At 40.8% G+C, this 21,739-nt stretch overlaps 1 protein-coding gene and 1 long non-coding RNA gene across 2 annotated transcripts in view; both read left to right on the plus strand.

Annotated features, from left to right (window-relative positions):
* lsamp (limbic system associated membrane protein) overlaps positions 1 to 21,739 on the plus strand; it is an 834,470-nt gene that overhangs the window by 106,217 nt on the left and 706,514 nt on the right. The window lies entirely within an intron of this gene.
* LOC144996873 (uncharacterized) overlaps positions 1 to 21,739 on the plus strand; it is a 248,637-nt gene that overhangs the window by 95,025 nt on the left and 131,873 nt on the right. The gene's annotated exons all lie outside the window — the stretch shown is intronic.

A 21,739-nucleotide genomic window follows, 5' to 3' on the forward strand; every position in this document is an offset into this window, starting at 1 on the left:
GTCCAACAAAAAAGAATTTCAAAAACAATTAAAATGAATAAAGTTTGGCCTCGATTACAAAAGGGGTTTATTCAGACATACCTCTGGGATGTCACAAGATTCATAACCCCTGTTGTAAAAGTAAAATATGTCCAACACAAGAGGCCCTCAGTTCTCATCTGTCTGCCCAGCTGTTGGACAGGACAAGTAAAAAAAAAAAAAGTATATCCCATGAAAAATCTAATTTTTGAGCTTTTAAGTGTATTATAATGTTCATTCCTCAAAACCGAAACCAAAAGAAACCCCCTCTAATGCACATGCATCTTTACAAAAATTCTGATGTTTGTTATAGTGGACAAATCGCAGACACGCTGCCGAGGCTGGCTCTAGGCTGGGTGAGAGCCACAAGCAGCAAAAGCCTGAGAGATCGAGTTGTCGTACTTCTGGTTTGGAAAAGAGCTTAGAAAAACCACCAATATTTAATAAAAAATAGTGTTATTTTGTGTGCCAAAGGTAATATATTATTAAATACATAAATATACTTTACTATAAAATGATTAAGAATAGCATGATATATACAATTTCTCTCACTTTTTCCACGTATAATGACGTATGACCAGTTTTCATTTATGCGATATGCGCAAGTTGTACGTAGAGGCAATGTGACATGGTGTTTAGTTGAGTTAGACCCCAACATCTATTAGGTTAGCCTATGTAACCTGCCGATGAAGGGGGGCATCAGGAAAAAAAATCTAACCAGGGATTTGACATTGTCAGTTCTGAAGTGGACAAGTAGGTATGGTCAATGAGAAGCTATTAGGCAAATAGTTAACTCCTTAAAACTATAAGGCTGAGAACTTTAAAAAAAATCTTTTCAGGAAAAGCTTAAAAATGACAACCTAAACACAAAAGGAATCACTACTTTTAATTCGGTGCTGAGGAAAAGAAGTTCAAGGTAAACCAACTAGTTCATGCTAATGAAAGAAATTGAGTTGTGTTGTTTTTGAATCAAGTTTCATTCTTATGTATTTATTCTTTGTCTTGGCAGTAATGCAATGTTCTGAAAGCAACACAATCTCTTCCAACACAACCTGAAATCACAACTGGAGTCTTAGGGGTTACAGTCAGTCTCCCCCTCAAAGTAAATTGAGGTGAAGACCAGATGACTCTTATTTTCCAGAGTAACAAAACTCTGTCTTGCTCGCTCGGACTCTTGTCACAAATGGGATCCAAATAACAAAGACGTCTAAGGATCAGTGAGAAATGGAAAAAGCAGAGAGACTTTTTACTACAAACAATGATTTATCAGGGTAAGAAAAGTCTCTTAGTACATTATGGTTTTTACTTAAATTACGGCCCCTTAAGTCTTTTAGATGTATTCTTTGTAATGTTAAAATTTATCTTTAACAAATGTTCTAGTTTTATTATGAAGACTTTTATTATGAACACTTTTGACTACTACTAGGACCCAGAAAATACCATTTTACGACCTTTAAATAATGCAGAAAATTAATCTTTAGGTCTTACAACAGGTCAGAATTTTGACCTGTTAAAGCTTCTTTAGGAGGCTTTTCTATTCTCTATTTTTTACCTGTATCAATTGCATATGTGTAAAACGTGTTATATGTATATAAAAACACCTATCTACAACCTGAAATGGAGTACCATTGTCATGTGTGGGGTGGCTCGAGAGCCGGTAGGACCCAGGCGCAGAGACGGGAGGCAAACGGGTTCAAGGGCAAGGGATTTAATAATAACAAAAAGCGCTGCAGAGCAGGATGACAAAGCAAAACTCACTGTGGCGTGGCATGAAACTTGGCATGAACAGACGAAGACACATGAAGACATTAAACACACGACCAGAAGTTAATGGACCAGCACAGGAGGAAGGCAGAGACAGAACTTATATACAGACAGGGCAGACAAGACACAGGTGAACACAATCAGGGCAGATGGGGACAAAAGGAAGTAAAACTGACGACACAAGACAAGACAGGAAACCTTTCAAAATAAAACAGGAAACAGAACTTAACCATGACAGAACAAGACAGAAAGCAAAAACCAATACAAAAGAAACTCAAACCATGACAGTACCCCCCCCTCAAGGAACCGCTCCGAGGTTCCCAAAGTCAACTGAGGGGGGGGCCCCGGAGGTCAAACCTCGACGGGCATAAGAGTCCAAGGAGTCAGGCGGACGGCCGGGGTTCCGAGCCGTCCGGCGAGGCAGGTCCGGAGGACGGCCGGGGTTCCGCGCCGTCCGGCGAGGCAGGTCCGGAGGACGGCCGGGGTTCCGCGCCGTTCGGCGAGGCAGGTCCGGAGGACGGCCGGGGTTCCGCGCCGTCCGGCGAGGCAGGTCCGGAGGACGGCCGGGGTTCCGCGCCGTCCGGCGAGGCAGGTCCGGAGGACGGCCGGGGTTCCGCGCCGTCCGGCGAGGCAGGTCCGGAGGACGGCCGGGGTTCCGCGCCGTCCGGCGAGGCAGATCAGGCGTGGAGTCAGGCGTGGAGTCAGGCGTGGAGTCAGGCGTGGAGTCAGGCGTGGAGTCAGGCGTGGAGTCAGGCGTGGAGTCAGGCGTGGAGTCAGGCGTGGAGTCAGGCGTGGAGTCAGGCGTGGAGTCAGGCATGGAGTCAGGCATGGAGTCAGGCATGGAGTCAGGCATGGAGTCAGGCATGGGGTCGGGCCAGCAGTCAGGCTCTGGCGGGTCGGGCCAGCAGTCAGGCTCTGGCGGGTCGGGCCAGCAGTCAGGCTCTGGCGGGTCGGGCCAGCAGTCAGGCTCTGGCGGGTCGGGCCAGCAGTCAGGCCCTGGCGGGTCGGGCCAGCAGTCAGGCTCTGGCGGGTCGGGCCAGCAGTCAGGCTCTGGCGGGACAGGCGTGGAGCCGAGCTCAGGCGGGACAGGCGTGGAGCCGAGCTCAGGCGGGACAGGCGTGGAGCCGAGCTCAGGCGGGACAGGCGTGGAGCAGAGCTCAGGCGGGACAGGCGTGGAGCCGAGCTCAGGCGGGACAGGCGTGGAGCCGAGCTCAGGCGGGTCAGGCGTGCCAGTGGAAACAGGGACCGGTTGGGGTTCAGGCGGCACCCCCCTGGGAGCTGGAACGGGTCGGGGCGCAGGCGGAACCCCCCTGGATGCCGGAACGGGTCGGGGTGCAGGCGGCACCCCCCTGGGAGAAGGGACGGGTCGGGGTGCGTCCAGGACCACCACTGAACGTGGCTGTGGTGCGTCCGGGACCACCACTGAGCGTGGCTGTGGTGCGTCCGGGACCACCACTGAACGTGGCTGTGGTGCGTCCGGGACCACCACTGAACATGGCTGTGGGGGACGGCGGGGACGACGGCGACGACCCCCCCTCAGGGCAAGACGGCTCCCTCTCCAGTCAAGACGGCTCCCTTCCATAGCAGGAGTGAAAAACCGGAGCATGTCAAAGTCCCAATAGGACCTGGTCCTCTCTGCTTCGAGGCAGTAGGCCTCCAAAAGCTGCATGTCCCGCTCTGCTGGGTCCAAGAAATAAGGCTGGTCCATTCTGTCATGTGCGGGAGGCTCGAGAGCCGGTAGGACCCAGGCGCAGAGACGGGAGGCAAACGGGTTCAAGGGCAAGGGATTTAATAATAACAAAAAGCGCTGCAGAGCAGGATGACAAAGCAAAACTCACTGTGGCGTGGCATGAAACTTGGCATGAACAGACGAAGACACATGAAGACAGTAAACACACGACCAGAAGTTAATGGACCAGCACAGGAGGAAGGCAGAGACAGAACTTATATACAGACAGGGCAGACAAGACACAGGTGAACACAATCAGGGCAGATGGGGACCAAAGGAAGTAAAACTGACGACACAAGACAAGACAGGAAACCTTTCAAAATAAAACAGGAAACAGAACTTAACCATGACAGAACAAGACAGAAAGCAAAAACCAATACAAAAGAAACTCAAACCATGACAACCATCTCTCCACCATCGCCAAGAACAAGACCAAAGAGCTATCTAAGGACAGGATTGTGCACCTGATTGTACACCAATCTACAATAAACAAACAGCTAACAGGTCAGGTAAGAAGAGATCGATCAACAGTAGGGGCAATTATTAAAAAACGAAAGAAATACATGATCACTATTAGGCTACGTTCACACTGCAGGCTGAAACGACCCAATTCCGAATTTTTTGCCCCTAAGCGGCCCAATTCCGATCTTTTCATGACAGTCTGAATGACACAGATCCGATCTTTTCAATTGCGACCCAGGCCCCGTGGGTTTGCCGTCCTGATTCCGAATTGTAGCCGATCTTTTCAATTGCGACCGCCGTCTGACCGGCCAGGCGACTTGATTCCGAACTGTACGTCATCGACACGCAACAAACGTCATCATTTTGCGTTGAAGTAGGCGGGAACGAGAACGTAAACATTAACCATGGTGGACGATGCTGCTGAGATCAGTCAGTGGAAGGGAAGCGATATCACTGATTGGATTAATATTTGGGGTGATCGCTCTTTTCAGGCCAAACTCCAGGGCTCTTATCGCAACTGGGCGGTTTTTGAAAAAAATTACAGATAAATGGCCGAGCGTGGTGTTGAACCTTTACCGCGATAACTTTTTTTTCTTTCTCCCCTTTCCACCTCAGAAGCGCGGGGGACCCGAGGCGATCCTCCTCCTCCCTGTTCTGATCCTTAGATTCTCCAGAACGGGTTAATAAAGAGTCCATAGCATTTATTTTGGGGGAAACCTTCTTTTATTACCGTCCTCCGTAACACACAACATGAATGCGCGCCCACACTGCCCCCCCCTATTCTCTATCGCGGCACGCGCTTGCACACACACACGCGGGCGCGCGGCCCCAGCACATACACATTCCTCTTCCACTACAGTGGGTACAGACGATCCCGACTCCAATGCCTTCTTAAAATGGGAAGATTGTAATTGTGCTGCTCCTTCGTGAAAATAAATTTAATATTACAAAAAGAGCTCCGCTTTTGACAACACTGTTGTTGACATCCATTGTTAACGTTGGCTCCGCAAACGAGTGACGTCGTTCACCGTTGAGTATTCTTCTGGCTTCTGCGCATGCGGGTCTCGTTTAGGTCTTGTCACGGTCACACTGGAGATCACAAAAGTTTGGATTTACTTGGAAATGTGAACGGTCTAACAAACAATTCGGATTTTTTCAAAAAATCCGAATTGAGCATTAAGCCCTGCAGTGTGAACGTAGCCTATGGCGGTTACATGTCTGTTACATTAAACATGTTCCACTGCAGGCAGACTAGGATAATTGCCATTGATGATGTGCACATATATTTGTATTTTTGAAGATTATTTATGCATGTGTATTATCATCATTTGTGGTGACAGTGTAAATGTAAAATGCTATGTTAAAGCATTGTCTGAATCGATGTCAAATCGTTGTGATAGATGTATCAAAGTGGTAAACAAAACGTGTACATCCCCGGCTCATCCAACTGGTGAATGGGTGAAATTAATTTATATAACCACAGCAATCTACCCAAGTGACACACCCACCGCACCAGTGTAAACCAGAAATCACTTGCATTCAAGTGAACAGACAGTTTTGGCACCTACAACCAATGACAACTCCTGCTATTCGCTGCCATTGGAGGGGGAAAATGCTGAGTTTCATCACTAATAAAACATACCTACTAGGATACAGTTATCATTGCACAGATATTTGAACAGGCTTAGGCTAAAATTGTTACCAAGAGAGTCCGAATGCAGCAAAGGGCAAGTTAAATCCCGAATTTCCATTGGTTCGTTTGCAGTGCCTATTGAGTATAAACCCTCAGAAACTGGAGTAAGGGATGTCAAACCACATAAGTAGAATATGAGTGAAGGGAAATTCACTTAAAGCTGCAACACACATGAAAAGAAAAGAAAAATACCCGCCTGAACTCATTCTGCCACTTGGCTAATGAGACTTCACGTGGCTGTGGTTTTCACTCACACAGCCAAGAATGAAATCTGGGTGAAAACTAGGCTTTGTTCACAGCTATGGGGACAAAATACATATGGACATATCTTTCAGCTGGTAATTCATCAGTAATAAGCTTTTAAAATTGGACAGGTCGCTTTAATTCTCCTCTACATACATGTACATGATCAAATATTCACACTCTGGGTCTTGTATTGAATATTCCATACTGTAGAGTTTGTAGCAATTTGATCGAAAACGAATGGATGACCAAGAGCAGAACACTAAATCTAACGACATGATTATCACCGGACTGAAAATCAAACCCCAGTCATATATGCACGCAGCAAACATAAAGCAACCAACTACTTTATCAGCAGAATGCATGGTATGAGTTTATCCAGCCATAACAAGACCCAACAGAATCACTACTCAAAGTGCAATTCTTATTGATAATATATTTACAAATAATATAGAATACACTCATATAAGTGGACTACTGATATGTGACATAACTGATCATTTACCAGTTTTTGCACTATTTGACATCAATGTAAAGACAAAGAAATTTTTAAAAGAACCAGTCTACAAAAGGTTTAGAAACAAAAAATTTTGGTAACGCTTTCTTTTACAGTACAGTACTTACAGTTTACTTAAGTGGTATTTACATGGTACTTATTGTTTAACTACTGGGTACTTTCAGGGTATGAACATGGTACTTTTTAGGGAATCAACTGGGTACTTACAGTGTGTTTACATGGTACTTTTTATGGTAGTTACATGGTACTATTTTGTGTTTACTCTGTACTTAGAGTGTATTTACGTGGTACTATTTGGTTCATACCAATGTGGTACATACTGGGTATCTTTAATATACTTACTGGGTATTTACATGCTGCAGAAGTGTATCATATTAAAGATTGTTGTTTTCACTGCTGTCTTGTTTCTCTTTAATTTGCCACATGTTATAAGAAGTAATCAGGCCAGAATATGTTTTTACAATGCAGTTACTTCACCCTTACCAACAAGTTAGCATTGTCTCCTTTGGTAAGGTCAGAAGACCAAGTGTGTATGTACACTGTACGGGAAGGTAGTCCGTGAACACACCCAGCATTTACTACTGAAAGTACCAAGTAATAGAGTGGAAAAAGGGCTGACTTTCGTTTACAGTCCAGTTTCATTGTACTTAAGGGGTAGTTTCTGTGGTAAATTCATTGTAAATACTATGAAACATACAACGAGAGCAGACATAAAGGTCAAGGTACTTTATTTGTACTTACCGTGTTCTTACATGTGGTAAGTACCACAAAAGACACCTTTGCACAATATGTAAATACCCAGTAAGTATATTAAAGATACCCAGACTCCACACTGCTCCCTGTCTGCTTCATCCCTCCTCCTTACCTACAGTGTATTGATGGACAGTTTTTTTTTCGCTCATCTTAGTGTCAGATTTTCACCTTTGATGTAACATTCGTCTTTCCAGCAGATCTGGTATAATTGTAACAGCTTAAATTAATAACTTAGTCAAATCAGTGCTTGTATCCCCCACCTTTTCACCTTTCTTCCTTTTACTCTCTTCCACCCTCCCCTCACATTCTTCCCCTCTCCCTCCCCACACACACTAAATGTAACAAATAAATAAAAAATAATACGACAAAAAGGGGTTTATACAAATCTACACTCTAGTTTCTTGAAGCTATATAACCTCTTTTTCTGATAGTAAAACCTGTCCAACACAAAAAGCCTTCAGCTCTAATCTGTTTGCTCAGCTGTTGGACAGAACAAGTTAAAAAGGAAAAAAAAAAAAAAAAAAAAAAAAAAAGATACCCAGTATGTACCACATAGGTATGAACCAAATAGTACCACACAAATACACAGTAAGTACTATGTAAGTACAGAGTAGACATAAAAAAGTACCATGTAAGTACCCAGTAAGTCCCATAAAAAGTACCATGTAAATACCCTGAAAGTACCCAGTAGTTACACAATAAGTACCATGTAAATACCACTTAAATACACTGTAAGTACTGTACTGTAAAAGAAAACGTTACCAAAATGTTTTTATTCTCTTAATAATAACTTATCCAGACAAAACTGGAACTCTGTGTACAGAGTGAAAGATGTGGACATCGCTTATATAGGTTTTTTTTTTTTAGAAATATTTAGCTCACTTTATAAAAAGAATTGTCCAATTTATAAATTTGAGAACAAATTTGCAAAATCCCCTTGGTTAAATACCGGTCTATAAAATACTTGCAAAAAGAAAAATAACTTAAAAAAATAGTCTTAAAACAAAGGAAAAGAGAAACTGAACAAAGATATGTCATGCAAAAATAAACTTGAAAGAAAAAAAACAACGTAAAGTTAGTTTGGGAAATATTAAATAACATTATTAAAAATGGGACAAAAAAACAAACATACCCAGATTACTTTACAGATGAGAAGGGTAAAAGCTATAACATCAATGAGGCAGCAAACTGCCTCAACAACTATTTTGTAAACGTGTGTCCAGAGTTGGTAGTGGAAATTTCAAAATGCAAAACCAGCAAAGACAATAATCCACCTGTTGAAAAGATCCCACACTCAATCCTTCTCTCTGATGTGAGTAAAACTGAGCTCAAATCAATTGGAAAAAAACACGAGTAAAAACTCAAAAGATTGTGAGGATATAGATATGAAAGTGGTAAAAAAAAAAGGTCATTAATAGTATCTCTAAGCCTCTAACATACTGTACATATGTAACTTATTACAAACTAGGAGATTCCCAAACCAAATGAAAATTGTAAAAGTGATTCCTATATATAAGAGCGGAGACAAAAGCTAAATAACAAACTATAGACCTGTTACTTTTCTTCCACAATTCCTAAAAATTGTACAAAAAAATATTCAAGGCTAAAATAGGAAGTTTTATTGATAAACATAACATTATAAATAAAAACCAATATAGTTTTAGGGAAAATAGATCAACCTCATTGGTTCTCATTGATGCTGTGGAAGAAATCCCAAATATTCTGAACAAAAAGAAATATGCAGCTGGAATTTTCATTGACTTAAAAAAAGCATTTGACAAGCAATCCAGACTTTCAACACTGAAGATTTTCACAATGAAAGAGCCAGACTAAAAAGTGGAGAATGCAACATTCATCTGTGCTCACACAAAAACAGCTTTACTGCATTTCACAAAAAGCAATGCACACTTTCTGCACTGAAAGGACCACTACACTGAGCTTTTAGTTTTTATCAGTTATGTCAGTCATTAGAGTGAATATACTGGAAATAACTGTGTTGCATTTATAAAAGTCACTTTATTCTAGAGATGGGAACAGGTGCATTCTTTTATATAGATTATTGCTTTTGTTTGTCACAAAGCTAAAATCATATATATTTTACAGTACGTGCTATTGTCAAATTTACTATGTCAAATTAATTTACCATCTACTAGAACTGTTTATCACAATTGGAAATAAATTCCACCATTAAGGGTCTTATTCCCTCTCTGTTTAACACAATTGCCATATTAATGGACACTGTAATCAGATCAAGTCAAATTGTTTTTAAATTGTAAATCCCTGCATGGGGGAATCACCCTGGAAAGAAATCTTAAAAAACACAAGTGTGGAGTGTTGTGCATAATGCATTATTGCATTAACTCCATGTCACCAGATGGCTGTTATTTATATTTCATTCATGTGACCAGTGGACATTGGGTGTTTCAATCCATTATGGAACACAAATTGATGTGTCCCTGAGAATGAGCAGTTATTCATCCCTGACTTTGGCTGCACTGTTTCCATCATGTTATTTTAATGGAATTTCCGCTAACCTTTTTGTTGTTTGTGGCTTGCCAGCAATGCTGGTGGCAATAGCAATGAACTCTTTGTTCTTTTGCTTTGGGCCTGAAATGCAGAGCATTGTGATGGAAAAACAGTCATGAATGTGAATGAACAGATCAAACAAAAGAGCTCAAAAACAAGGCGGACATTCAGAGAAAAACTTTAGATTGTAATGGACAAACCTATTTTAAATAGGATTTAGTTGATATCACAAACGTTTGAAACATGTTTTTGGATTTATAAATTATAAGCATATAACTGGCTCACGAGGTAATAAGTCTGATCACATAAATATTATTTGTGGACTTCTACAAGGCTCAATTATACAACCTAAACTCTTTATTGTATATAAATGATATTTGTGATATTTCTAAGTTGTTACAGTTTGTTTTATTTTCCAATGTCACTAACTATTTCTGTTTTGGGGAAAATTTGAAAAACCTTAGCTGAAAATTTTGAAAATGAAATGATAAAACTCAAAATGTGGTTTGATCACAATAAATTACCTTTGAATCTAACAAAAACGTATGTGTCTAAAATATTAGACACACAATTAATTTATTAAATTAATTAATTTATTCTATTTAAAGGGATGTTTAAAGCTAAAAATTAGATTGTACAAACTTGACTGTTGGATGGAATATTAGGAATGTAAGTGCTACATGAATTTACTGTGTTTATATGAACTGTTTATGGTGAAACTTGAGCACAGGTGATGGTGTGAGAAATATAAATATGATGCAATGTTTTTTACGAGGGAGCAGACAATTATAAGAATTGTCTTCTTCAATTCTGCTCCTTTTCAATCGTGAAAATGTTCAATAATGTACAGCAAACACGTAAACATATTTGACAATCAACAATTTTCATGAAAGGAACAAATAAATAAATGAAATGATGAGAAAATGAAATTATTTTATAACACACATACTATAAAGAAATATACATTTCTGGTTTATAAAGTTCTTTTAGCTTTAGAGAGTTGTCTTTGGCCAAATAAAAAAGAACCACATTTATAAGAAACATGCATTTGTCAGATCCTGTGATGTGCAAAAGCTTTTGTGTTAATGAAAGACAGCTTTGTTTATGAAGATACCTAGTTTCTAACTGATTATTAGAGCTTGTGAGCATTCTTCCCAAAAATTTCTAATTCCCTATTGGATTGGACTTTCAACATTTTCACAGGTTTTTGCGGTGGTGTGATGTGATGAGACTCAATCATATTTCCTTACATATTTAAAATAATGTTATTTTTCAGACGTAGTTTCAATGCATTTATGTCATTATAAGGGTCTACAGCCAATAGCTGCCTCATTCCAAAGCAGGGTTCTTTAAAGGCTTTACAATTTGGGAGTGAAGTGACTGAAAGAGCCTTTGAGTCAGTATGGCTTAAACACTTTGAACACTGGCGGGATCAGCTTTTCCGCGGAGGAAAGGAGAGGCGAGGAGCCTGCTGAGCGACGGCGGAGTGCGGTGTCGCACAGACCCAGCCATCGCCCAGCTCCTGGATCCGCGACAGCTGCAGGGAACGCATTGATCTAATCTAATATATTTTTCAAATGTTAATTCATATGATATATAATAAAGGTGCTCAATAGCCCTGGCCCTGTTGTCCTGCTACAACAAAGATGATTTTCGTACTCACCGTCCGTCGGCAGCCGTCTAGCTGCTTGTCTGCATTTAAAGCACGAAGAGATCATTTCTCATTAAAAGGCAGGAGAAAACTGACTTTATTCTTTATTTATTTATTTTAATTATTTTATATATCTATAAAATTATTTATAGATAATTTGTAATCTCCAGGCAGCGGTGGGTCGTGTGATAAGGATGACTGAAAGTCCGGCTCACCCATCTGCACCTGGAAGCGCAGAAAAAAGTGCATACCCACCAGATGCAGCTGGAGATCAAGGGGCTGGAGATTGAAGCCAAGACAGCTGTCAGGATCAGGATCAGCAGCTGGAGTTGGAGGCAAAGGCCCGCATTCTTGTAACCCCTGATGAAGGCACAAACCCCTCTTTCCCTGGTGGGTATTAGTGGGTAACACTAGTTCACTTGACACTAGTAATAAAATTAAATTAAATTAATTTTTAGTTTAGTTTATTTCAAACACAAAACAAATGAATTTCAAACACAAAACAAATGAAAAAGTCAACACACCTTGGTTTAAAGGACATAAAACAATACAGTGTACTTGAAAAGTAGTGGGTTTCTTTTTTGTTGTTCGAATGCACTGCTTTTTGAAATTCAGTTTTTTTCTAAGATTGTAACTCCCGTCTCTGTCTTTGAACATTTTCTGTAAGTTTATTGGAAGTAAGTTGTATCTGACTTTGTACATGATGAGAGCTGTTTTCAGTTTCACTAGATATTTTCAATAAACTAGACTTTATTTTATTTTACTTTATTTACTTTAAATCGGTCTTGTTCCCGCTTTCCGGAAAGCAGAAGTTGATTAATAATTTGCATCATATGAACGTATCGCTGGTACTCTGAAGTGGCCCCGTCAGCTATGGCGTTTGTTGCTCCACTGTAAAATGAGTGGAAAGGCCCAAGAGGTTTTAGCGTTGCTCCCTCTTGAGGATTCTTTAAAAACGGCTGTTCACCAGCATATAAACTTGTGCCTGAATTGTCAAAGGTTCAGACAGCAGAGAAAAAGTTCGTCACAAACTCATGTGGAGTTTCTTTATGAAAACAGCAATATTTTTGATAGTAGTGTGTAGCAACAAAAGTTGACTATCATTTCTCTTCGGGAACTAATGTTGTTGGGTTTGTTCAAAAGAAGTTTGCCCGGGAGTCTTGTGGTTTATCTGAATTAGCAGAAAGTTGCGAAGTGCCACCTTGTGTACAGGGGGTATTTCTGATTTACATTAAACGCCATCTAATGTCAGGGAATGAAATTGCATGTTCGCTCGGCTCATCGTCAGCGAAAATCGCCTGGGTGTGAACACAAAAAACGTGGCGAAAAACGCTGGCGAATAACGGCTGGCGAATATTCGTCCCAGTGTGTACGGGCCTTTACAGTCAGGTAAAGGTAAGAAAAACCCAGCCTCTCGCTTCAAACCTTTTGTTTTGAAGGTCTCGTCTCTCTGAGCGGCAAGCGCATTATGAGCACTCTATGTGGGACACAGGTGGGTCCCAGACAGTTATTTTAGCAAATGCACCACTGTTTCCTTGTTCATCTTCCAGTGGTTGTATGCTTCGTGTTATTGGCATGGAGTTTTCTCCTTTCCCTATTCACCTCACTCGAGTTAATTACAGGTGTTTGTCCCATGGTGGTTTGCCGGGAACTGCCCATTAAAGGATTGCGATTTTGCTAGGAAACGATGTGGATGGGGGAAAGATTATGCATTATTACATCTTGAGGTACTGCCGAAAATGATGTAAGTGCAACCAAAACATCCACACAAAACCTCAGTGCGCAAGCCGTACCCAGACTGTGCATTTACGTGCATGCAAGGTCTGCTACTACTCAAGTACACGGGGAAAAACCACAGGAGTTAAAATCACTTAGTGTCTCCGCCCACAAACATGTGACCCACCAGGTAATTACATACTCACTATTTTAGTCAAAATAGAAGCAAAAATAATATTCAAAAACCAAAGTTCATTCATGGCAACTACACAGAGGACTAATTAACTGAGACAGAAGCACAGATAATTGACAACTGACATCTGGTGTGCCTCTGTAAATGGAGGAGCAGCACAAAACTGAACACAAAGGATGACTTAGTCCAAAACTAAAAATCCAACAAAAAACAAGTAAAAAAAAGAAAGTGTCAATTCCAAATGCTTTTGTTTATCATTTTACATTCCTTCATTTTTCAAGTATATTGTACTCACAAGTTTATGACAAAAACCTAATTATAGTAACTATTTTGTGGCCAGGACGGACCCGAAAATGCACTAGTTTATTTCCCTGCAGAATGAATGATTAACAATGTAGCAGCTATACAAGCAAAACTTCACGGTCACTGAATTTATTTCTATGCTGTTATATCGAATTGCGCAATATCACACGTGGAGCAAATAAACTGGTGGTTAATAATTGTCCTCATGATTTATTAATGTGCCTTGCAAAACTGTCTTAAATGCTGTGTGTCCCAATATTTGTATTTTGTTCAGCTCAGCAAGGTATTGGATTTAGTGATTTATCATTCATTTAGGCCAGTTTTTTTCATCCTCTTTTTTTGGCTATTCTCTCTCACTGCCTTTCCATATTCTGTTGTCAAATGTATTTCTGTCCTTTTTACATTTCAAGAATTAAAAGAACTTTACTTTTGTGTGTATTTGCACACCTCGTTTTATACTTGAGGTGTATTGACCGAAACAAATCCATTTTTGGACATCTTAAAAGGGTTTTAAAGGAGGCTGTATTTAAAACATTCTTGAATTAGAATCACAATGTCTGCCAGGAATGTATTACATTTTTACAATACATTTTAAAATATTCTTTTTGTAAAATCTAATCTGACTCATTTAGAGGTCAACATTAAATAATCAAGTTTATATTAGAAGAATGCAGAAAGTTTTTTCTCGCAAATCACGGGACGATGAAAAGTCATTGATATGGCTTTATATGAGGCAGAAAAAGCACAAAAGCCTCAGCTGAAACAATTTAACTGGTCATTGTTATATTTTTAACAAAGTCACATTCTGCTATCTTGGAAAAAAACAATAATTTTGAGTACCTGGCCTTAAATCTGGCTGGAGCAATGAGGGACAAATTCCAAATGTCAGATTTCTTTAACGCAGGCTATTGAGATCATGTATTTATAACTGCATCCAGACTTATAAAACAAGTGACCATTGCGATTTTATCATCTACAGAAAATGACAATGATTAGATAGTTCTTCTAATCAGTGGGATCAAAAGGGTGCTCATACATCTGCATGTTGTTACTGTATTATTTCTCAGTGACTTCTTTAGAGTGACGGCTATGGGAAAGGAGCTGATTTTATGGTCATAAATAACCTATAACAACCAGGAGCACTGTGGGGTTCAGCAGTAGTCCTCAGCTGCAGACAGAAAAAGAGAAAGGCATACCCTACTGTAGATTATTTCTGTTTTGCTTATTTTCTGATACTAAAGGAAGTTTTGTTTAGGAAAATTGCCAGATTCCATTTTATCACTATGGAAGCATGTACGTAGCATAATTCAAAACAAAAGTCAAAAACAGAAATGCTTTGTCATTTTCAAAATGAAGCTGCATTTTTTGACTCAAAATTAAAATGAAAAAGCAATCCACCAAAATGCTTTTTCATTTTCTTCTTCAACACCGCTTATTCTGTCACTTAATTAAAATGATAATGAAAATGGTATTTTACATTTCATTTTCAGAAAGTTCTCTGGTAAATATGTAGAAAAATTCATTTAGAAATGTCTAATTTGACTTTTAAAATGGATTAACAGAAATATTTTTTACTGTCAAAATGTAACTGCTTCAAATGACTCAAAATTAAAAATCAATACTTCAAAATGCTTATTCATTTTCTACTTAAAAATCACTTATTCTGGGTCATATTTAAAACGAAAATGCAAAGAGGGGATTGCTAAATCTATCACTTTGCCACACAATGGTCACCAAGTCTTAGGTCGTGTGGCCATCCCATAATAATTTCAAAACTTTGTTTGGATATCCCTTGCTATTTGAGGGAATAAAATCAGGGGGTTGAAATTTTTTGTTGCAGCATTTCCACACACAATAGAGAATTTATCATAATTTGTTACAAACAAAAACCTGCTGAAACCCTGTCTTTTCTTATGCAATAGTAGGAAATAAGTCATTTTTTAATGTTATATCAAAGTAAAGCCTGATGTGTCTGTCTATATGTTATGCAGAAACTCCATCATTTGGTTGTGCATTTTTCTTCTTTTTCCGTTGTTGGAGGTGTTAATAGTGCATTCTAACCTTAAGTATGTATTTTGTAGTGAAATGGGGACTACTTTCTTATTCATAGTGTGTGCGCTGCAGTAATGTCTGTCACAGACTATTTCTCTCCAGGATAGAAAATGCCAGCTGACACACAGCTCGGGATTAGCTTTACTGCATGCCTGTGTGGTAAATGCAGTAGTGCATGTGTCGCTCCTTTATGCAACACAAATCTAGCTATAAACCATAACATCCTGCCCTTTGAAGCACAAACACAACTAAGATGCTCTTGTTTTTTAATTAATGAAACATTTATCACTGATTTTGTATATTCTACAATACATTTTTGTAGGCAGAGCCAAACTTGCAGCTGCACGTTTTGGAGTCCCCCATGCAGTTTCAAATCAGTCATTCCACTTCAAAAATTAAACAAATTTTCCCTTTTTAGTCTTTACCAAAGCTAGCAACTGTACTCTGATGCGGATATGTCATTGGTCTTTTACAAAACTCCAGCTCTATAAACTATATGTACTGTATGTACACTTATTTCGAACACCAGAATGAATTAAGATAAAATAAGATCTTCAGAACTGGACTTTGGTGCCAGATGAGCTGCCATTCAGAAAGCTAAAATAGGACGCTTTTGACTTTGCTCTCAGAAAACCCAAACAATGGAAAGATTGGCAAACATCGCCATGATTCTTGGATCAACTGGCAGAGTTACAGTTTCAATTTGCACCAAATATATTTTTTTATGAGTAACTTAAAAGCAAAATAAATAAAGAAAATAAATAAACCTGCCTCCCCATTTCTGGTTGATACAGATCTGGCTACAGAAGAGTTTAGCTGGTGGGACTTTTACTTCACTGAAAAACAAAACATAACGTTTCAACATAAAACATGAGTTAAAGCGCTGCTTTAACATTTTAAGTCAAGAAAACAAACTTGATTTGTTTTGTTGACATAACCTTTTGTTGTATTGAATTAAAATATCTTGTTTAACCAAAGGACTGGTGTTTTATTCTGATTTATATTTAGAAGTCATGTAAACTTCTTTTGGTTTGTTATAACATTAAATCCTTCTTTTCAACTCATTTCAATCTTAAATGGTGTAAAACAAAGGGTTTCAAATATTATGTCACTTAGATATAGGATTAATAGTTTTGGACCTGTGACAAACTGGCGACCTGTCCAGGGTGTTCCCTGCCTTCGCCTGCAAGTGGGCGGTATTGGCTTCGGCAGCCACGTGACCCTAAAGGGACAAAACGGAATAGAAGATGAATGAGTTTTGGACCTAATATTGACCCTTGTGGTACTACACAGTCTGCTTTTCTTACTGGGTGCATGGGGATTAGGCACAATCCAAACGGCAGGCTGCAACCATCGCACCTGGCAATGAAACAAACACTGGAAATGAGACCACCTCTTCAACTGGGATGTTGGAAGGTCCATACAATGTTTACAGGCCTCTCTGAAGATGTACAGGACATTGATAACCTACGAAAGACAGCAGTCATCAACAACGGACTTCTGAGGCTGAACGTACAGGAAACGCGATTGCCAGACTCAGGCATTCTGAAAGAAAAAGACTACACCTACTACTGGGGGGAAAAGGCAGCAGAGGAGCCCAGACAGCTTAGTGTATCTTTCACAGTGAAAAACAGCCTACTGAGTATGGTAGAACCAGGCAGTAATGGCTCAGAATGACTCCTCACACTTTGTCTCAACACCACCACGGGCCCTATCACCCTTGTCAGCGTATACGTCCCCAACTCTGAACACAACATTTGAAACTAAAGACCGGTTCTATGAGAACCTAACATCTGTCATCAACAGCATTCCCTTCAAGGAACAGCTCATCCTTCTGGGTGACTTCAATGCCAGAGTAAGAGCTCAAGCTCTGCACTTTCTACAACCTATGCATCGGCAACTCATACTTACAGACCTAGCCCCAGCATAAGGTCTCCTGGCGGCATCCACGCTCGAAACACTGGCACCAGTTGGACCTTATAATTATTCGCCGCCAAGCTATCAATTGAGTTCTGCACGTACGCTCTTCTCACAGTTTTGACTGCAACACAGACCACTCCTTAGTATGCTGCAAGATCAGGCTGAACCCAAAGAGGTTTCATCATTCAAGGAAACAAGGAAATCCTCGCATCGACGTCAGCAAGATGTCGCAGCCAGACCTGACGCAGAAATTCGCAGAAGCCTTTGAGAAGGAAAAGTGGGAAACACTTCGAAACCCAATGCACAGCACTGCCCTGGCAACCTTTGGAAAGAGGACCACAAAAACACAGGACTGGTTTGAAGCAAATTCCTCTGTGATGATTCCAGTCATAGAAGCCAAGCCCGCCACCCTGGCAGAAGACAAGCGGTCACCAAGCCAGAGGAACCTACAAATTCTTAGGGCTATTGGGAGCAAGGCTGTGCGAACGAATATTGGAAGCAGCTCAGTGACGACATCCAGAAAGCATCCATATCAGGGAACACAAGAGGCATGTACGACGGAATAAAGAAAGTGCTGGGCCTAGCCAGAGCAAAACAGTATCAAGTCAAGTCAGCAACGGGAGAAATGATCTCTGACACGCAACAACAGCTGGGGAGATGGGTGGAATACTACTCCGACCTCTACTCCAGAACATGGTGACCTTTACAGCATTAGAAGCCATTGAATGCCTGCCAACCATGGAAGAACTTGATGCAGAGCCAACAGTAGAAGAGCTCAGCAAGGCTGTTGATAAACTGGCCTCAAGGAAAGCCCCAGGCAGCGACGGAATTCCTCCAGACCCACTAAAACAGTAAAAGTGTTCTCTACTGCACCCTCTTCATAAAGTGCTCTGTCAGTGCTGGAAAGAAGAAGCAATACCACAGGATATGCATGCTGCTAAGATCATCACCCTCTACAAGAATAAGGGCGAGAGAAGTGATTGCAACAACTACAGAGGCCTTTACCTTCTTAGCATCGTAGGCAAAGTATTTGCTAAGGTCATCTTGACCCGTCTGCAGAAACTGGCTGAATGTGTCTACCCAGAGTCACAGTGTGTCTTCCGCACAGAAAGGTCTACTGTGGACAGGATTTTCTCCCTACGAAAACTCCAGGAGAAGTGTAGAGAACAGCAGATGCCCCTGTACATCTCCTTTATTGATCTCACCAAAGCCTTTGACCTGGTCAGCTTAGACGGACTCTTCAAAATCCTCCACAAGATTGGCTGCCCACCAAAACTTCAGAGTTTGATTGAATCCTTCCACACAGACATGAAAGGAACAGTGCAGTTTAACGGCAGTAGCTCAGAGCCTTTCAGCATCAGCAACATCATCAAGCAAGGCCGGTTCTTTCCCCCACATTGTTTGGGATCTTCTTTGCCCTGCTTCTCAAGCATGCCTTCGGTTCAGCAACGAAAGGAATCTACCTCCGCACCAAATCGGACGTCAAGTTATTCAATCTCTCTCAGTTTAAAGCCAAGACGAGTATACTTGGTCAGGGACATGATATTTGCAGACAACGCAACAGTCGTCACACATACCCAGGAAGAACTACAGCCGCTGATGAGCCATTTTCCCATGGCCTGCAAAGACTTTGGGCTGACTATCAGTTTGGAAAAAACAAACGTTTTAAGCCAAAACACTGTCACTCCACCAGCCATCACAGTAAACGAATACCAGCTTGACGTCATCCACCAGTTCATGTACTGGGCTCTACCAGCACATATACTCTCTCCCTTGATGCTGAGCTTGACAAGTGGATCGGAAAGGCCACCTCTACTTTAGCCCGCCTGACCAACCCCAGGCTGACAACCGCAACAAAGATGGCAGTGTACAACGCCTGCGTCATCAGCACACTGCTGTACGGGCACGAGACATGGACCGCTTATGCGAAACAAGAGCGGAGACCGAATGTTTTACATCTACGAAGTCTGCGCTGCAACCTGGGCATTACCTGGCAAGACAAAGTCTCCAATGTTAAAGTTCTGACTGGAGCTGGCCTCCCCAACATGGTATACATGCTCCGACAATGTTGCCTTCGTTGGCTTGGCCATGTACGCCGCATGGAGGATGGGAGGATCCCAAAGGACATCCTTTACGGGGAACTGGCATATGGGAAGAGAACCACAGGACGCCCGAACCTGTGATTTAAAGATGTTGTTAAGCGGAACATGAAAGCCATCAATATAAACACGCAGTCCTGGGAAGACCAAGCACCACACCGCCCAAAGTGGAGGGGCACCCTGACCACACAGCTCAAGTCGGGCAAAGCTAACATGATGTGTGCGTCAGATGAAAAGCGAGGCCGCAGGAAGTTATATAACAACGACAGGCAGGGAACCACCTACAGCTGCGACTTCTGTGACAAAGAATGTCTGTCCCGGATTGGCCTTTTTAGCCACATTGGTTCATTGATTGTCTCAGACAATCAATGAACCAAGACGAGGGCTAGCATACGTCTTCCATGGTCAACACTGACCGACAGAGGCCAACACATCGGTACTCAACAGGTAATATTAAGCAGGGATGTTTTACAGTTTTCCAGTTGTACAAACTGCTGCCTGTTTTTAATCTGTTTAACCAATTTAACGCCAGTCCTCATAGTGCATATTTTTCCTGTTCGTTTACTAAAATGCTATAATCAATGGTGTCAAAAGCCTTTCTTTCAGATCGATGAACAGTCCCACTGTTGACTCCTTATTATCGGTGCCATTTATAATATTTATGATTGGCAGGGGATGGCAAGCTTCAATGTCATTTCTGTTGACAGTAACACCCTTTTTATTTAGGAATGCAGTTGAGCAATGCCTTGTTGCTCAACTGATTCTTAGTCTGTCTGTCTTTATGTTTCACCCCCCAACAACTACTGCTTTAACTTTATGCTTTACATGTTGCCCTTGGGAAACATAATCAGGAAACACAGCATTAATTTTCACTGTTTTGTGGATGATACGCAGTTGGATTTATCCATTAAACCTGACCAGAATGACCATATAGAGATACATAATGCCTCCATCAAAGACATTAAGACCTGGATGACGATTAATTACCCCTCATAAACAAAATTAAAAAAAAAAAAAAACAGGTCATTTTACTAGGTCCAGAAAACCTGAGAGATGCTCTGTCTGATCAGATAGTTTCCCTGGATAGCATAAATGTATCCTCCAATTCCACAGTTAGAGACCTATAGGGGTTTTATTTGACCAGGATTTATCATTTAAGGCTCACATATCTCAGGCTTGTAAAACTACAGTTTTTCACCTGCGCAATATAGCTAAGATCAATACATTATCTAAAAGTGATGCTGATAAACTCATCCATGCATTTGTTACATTAATGCTGGATTACTGTAACTCTCTGCTAGCAGCATGCCCTAAAAGTTTCTTAAAAAGTGTTTAGCTTGTTCAAAATGCAAAAGAAATATTTTTAGCAGAAACTAGCAGGACAGAACATATTACTCCATGTGTTAGCTACACTGTTTCCCAGTTGAATTTAGAATCAAGTTCAAAATCCTCCTGTTAATCTATAAAGCCTTAATTGTTATGACCCCATCCTATATTAAAGACCTCATTGTGCCTTACCAACCAAAAAGAACACTTTGCTCACAAAATGCAGGACTGGTTGTGGTTCTCAGAATTTCTAAATGTACAGTTGCAGGTAGAGCGTTTAGCCACCAAGCTCCTGTTTTATGGAATAAGCTCCCAGCTCATGGAAGAGAGGCTGACACAGTTTCTACATTCAAAGTTAGACTGAAAACATTCCTCTTTAGACAGGATTATTATCAGACTAGTTAGTATTCAGAGAATATTTAACTTGTAGTTCCCCCTACTTTAATGAAGTTTGGGGGACTACATTCAACGTGATCCGTATTTTATCCGTATTTAATCCCTGCGACCCAGTCCTGGATAAGCGGAGGAAGATGGATGGATGCAAGGATGTTTGAATTAAATTGAAATAACAATTAGTTGTTAGTAGGCTGCTAGAAGTTAGAAGCTGGGGAACATATGGTGCACTGGGATTCTGTCCTCTATTCTCATTTACTTCTCCTCTCCTCTATTCTTGATCATTCATTTATTATTTAGTTCTCCATGCCTCTGTTTGGAGCGGTTTTGGTGTTGAAGTGATGACATTTCCTCCCTACTAAATATTCCACAGTCAACTTT

The sequence above is a fragment of the Oryzias latipes genome, chromosome 13 (genome assembly GCF_053564925.1).
Source record: "Oryzias latipes strain Hd-rR chromosome 13, Olatipes_Hd-rR_3.1".
Classification (NCBI taxonomy): Eukaryota; Metazoa; Chordata; class Actinopteri; order Beloniformes; family Adrianichthyidae; genus Oryzias; species Oryzias latipes.